Source organism: Triticum dicoccoides, chromosome 5B (genome assembly GCF_002162155.2).
Source record: "Triticum dicoccoides isolate Atlit2015 ecotype Zavitan chromosome 5B, WEW_v2.0, whole genome shotgun sequence".
Taxonomy (NCBI): Eukaryota; Viridiplantae; Streptophyta; class Magnoliopsida; order Poales; family Poaceae; genus Triticum; species Triticum dicoccoides.
Genome location: NC_041389.1, coordinates 350,698,655 through 350,702,481, shown reverse-complemented (window position 1 = coordinate 350,702,481; position 3,827 = coordinate 350,698,655).

Here is a 3,827-nt window from a genome sequence, read left to right as displayed (position 1 = left end):
TTAAATATTCCCGAAAAAATCATATTAAATTGGCATGGAATTCTGAGGACTTTTATTTTCGGAATTTTTTTTATATTACACGGATAAATCAGGAGACAGACAGAAAAGTACTATTTTACTTTATTTCTACTAAATAACAGAAAATATAAAGAGGGTACAGAAGGTTGTGCTTCTAGTTTCATCCATCTCGTGATCATCAAAATGAATCCACTAACAAGGTTGATCAAGTCTTGTTAACGAGCTCATTCCGATTAACACGGAACCAGAGAAATTTCGAATAGCACTAAGTTACCTCAACGGGGATATGAAAATCCCCAACAATAAGTATATCATACTTTTTCTTGACAGTAGGGAGAGGAAATTCAAAACCTCCAAATATAATCGATGGAATTTTTCCAATAGAGTTGATACTGTGAACCTGAGGTTGTTTCCTCGAAAGTGTACTGTGTGCTCATTGCCATTAACATGAAAAGTGACATTGCCTTTGTTGCAATAAATAACAGCCCCTGCAGTATTAAGGAATGGTCTTCCAAGAATAATAGACATACTATCATCCTCAGGAATATCAAGAATAACAAAGTCCGTTAAAATAGTAACGTTTGCAACCACAACAGGCACATCCTCACAAATACCGACAGGTATAGCAGTTAATTTATCAGCCATTTGCAAAGATATTTCAGTAGGTGTCAACTTATTCAAGTCAAGTCTATGATATAAACAGAGAGGCATAACACTAACACCGGCTCCAAGATCACACAAAGCTATAGTAGGTACTCCGGGATCTCCAAGTTTCTTTGGTATTCCACCCTTAAAAGTATAATTAGCAAGCATGGTGGAAATTTCAGCTTCAGGTATCTTTTTTTATTAGTAATAATATCCTTCATATACTTAGAATAAGGACTTGTTTTGAGCACATCAGTTAATCGCATACGCAAAAAGATAGGTCTAATCATTTCAGCAAAGCGCTCAAAATCCTCATCATCCTTTTTCTTGGATGGTTTCGGGGGAAAAGGCATGGGCTTTTGAACCCATGGTTCCCTTTCTTTACCATGTTTCCTAGCAACAAAGTCTCTTTTATCATAGCGTTGATTCCTTGATTGTGGGTTATCAAGATCAACAACAGGTTCGGCTTCTACATCATTATCATTACTAGGTTGAGCATCAACATGAACAGTATCATTAACATTATCACTGGGTTCACATTCATCACCTGATTGTGTTTCAGCATCAGAAATAGAAGTATCATTTGGATTCTCAGGTGGCTCAGCGATAGGTTCACTAGAAGTTTGCAAAGTCCTATCATTTTTCTTTTTCTTCTTTTTAGAAGAACTAGGCACATCAATATCATTTCTCTGAGAATCTTGCTCGATTCTTTTACGGTGGCCTTCAGGATACAAAGGTTCCTGAGTCATTCTACTGGTTCTAGTAGCCACTCTAACAACATAATCATTTTTCTTGCTATTCATTTCATCAAGCGCTTCTTTTTGAGCTTTAAGTACTTGTTCTACTTGAGTGGTAACCATAGAAGCATGTTTGCTAACAAGTTTAAGTTCACCTCTAATATCAGCCATATAATCACCCAAGCATTTAATCATAAAGGCATCTTGTTTTAATTGTCTACCAAAATAAGCATTAAAGTCATCTTGCTTAAACATAAAGTTATCAAACTCATCCAAGCACTGACTAGCAATTTTAGTAGGAGGGACTTTAGCTTTATCATATCTATAGAGAGAATTTACCTTTACTACCTGTGTCGGGATATCGGGAGGTTCTTCTGTAAATAAGTAATTGAGATCATATATTTCTTCAACAAGCGGTAAATTAAGACCACGTATTTCTTCAATAGGAGGTAAATTCTTAACATCTTCAGTTTTGATACCTTTCTCTTTCATAGATTTCTTTGCCTCTTGCCTATCTTCAGGACTGAGAAATAAAACACCTCTCTTCTTCGGAGTTGGTTTAGGAATAGGCTCAATAATTGGCTCAGAAATTGGCTCAGGAGCTGGCTCGGGAGGTGCCCAATTATTTTCATTTGTCAACATATTGTTCAATAGAATTTCTGCTTCATCCGGTGTTCTTTCCCTGAAAAGAGAACCAGCACAACTATCCAGGTAATCTCTGGAAGCATCGATTAGTCCATTATAAAAGATATCAAGTATTTCAGGTTTCTTAAGAGGATGATCAGGCAAAGCATTAAGTAACTTGAGAAGCCTCCCCCAAGATTGTGGGAGACTCTCTTCTTCAATTTGCACAAAGTTATATATTTCCCTCAAGGCTGCTTGTTTCTTATGCGCAGGGAAATATTTAGCAGAGAAGTAATAAATCATATCCTGGGGACTTTGCACACAACCAGGATCAAGAGAATTAAACCATATCCTAGCATCACCCTTTAATGAGAACGGAAATATTTTGAGTAAATAAAGATAGCGCGATCTCTCATTATTAGTAAATAAGGCAGCTATATCATTCAACTTAGTAAGATGTGCCACAACAGTTTCAGATTCATAGCCATAAAAAGGATCAGATTCAACCAAAGTAATTATATATGGATCAACAGAAAAATCATAATAATCCTTATCAGGAACACAAATAGGTGAAGTAGCAAAAGCAGGGTCGGGTCTCATTCTATCTCTAAGAGATTCTTTACTCCATTTAACTAGCAACCTCTTAAGTACATATCTATCCTGGCAAGCAAAAATAGCGGCAGAAGATTCTGCATCAAAAAGATAACCTTCAGGAATATGAGGCATATTTTCATCATCGCTCTCATCATTGTATTCAGGTGTAATAACTTCTCTTCCTCTATACCTAGCAATTTTCTCATCAAGAAATTCACCAAGGGGCACAGTAGTATCAAGCATAGAAGTGGTTTCATCACAAGTATCATGCATAGCAGAAGTGGCATCATCAATAACATGCGACATATCGGAATTCATAGCAGTAGTAGGTTTAGGTGTCGCAAGCTTACTCATAACATAAGGAGAATCTAGTGCAGAGCTAGATGGCAGTTCCTTACCTCCCCTCGTAGTATAGGGTAAAATCTTGGTCTTAGCATCTTTCAAGTTCTTTATAGTGTCCAACAGATATAAATCCAAAGTGACTCAAAGAATAGAGCTATGCTCCTCGGCAACGGTGCTAGAAAAAGGTCTTGATAACCCACAAGTATAGCGGATCGCAACAGTTTTCGAGGGTAGAGTATTCAACCCAAATTTGTTAATTCAACACAAGGGGAGCCAGAGAATATTCTTAAGTATTAGCAGCTGAGTTTTCAATTCAACCACACCTGGAAACTTAGTATCTGCAGCAAGGTGTTTAGTAGCAAAGTAATATGATAGTGGTGGTAATGGTAACAAAAGTAAAGACAGCAAAAGTAATGTTTTTGGTATTTTGTAGTGATTGTAATAGTAACAACGGAAAAGTAAATAAGCGAGAACCAGTATATGGAAAACTCGTAGGCACCGGATCAATGACGGATAATTATGCCGGATGTGGTTCATCATGTAACAGTCATAACATAGGGTGACACAGAACTAGCTCCAGTTCATCAATGTAATGTAGGCATGTATTCCAAATATAGTCATACGTGCTTATGGAAAAGAACTTGCATGACATCTTTTGTCCTACCCTCCCGTGGCAGCGGGGTCCTATTGGGAACTAAGGGATATTAAGGCCTCCTTTTAATAGAGGACCGGAACAAATCACTAGCACATAGTGAATACATGAACTCCTCAAACTATGGTCATCACCGGGAGTGGTTCCAATTATTGTCACTTCGGGGTTGCCGGATCATAACACATAGTAGGTGACTATAGACTTGCAAGATAGGA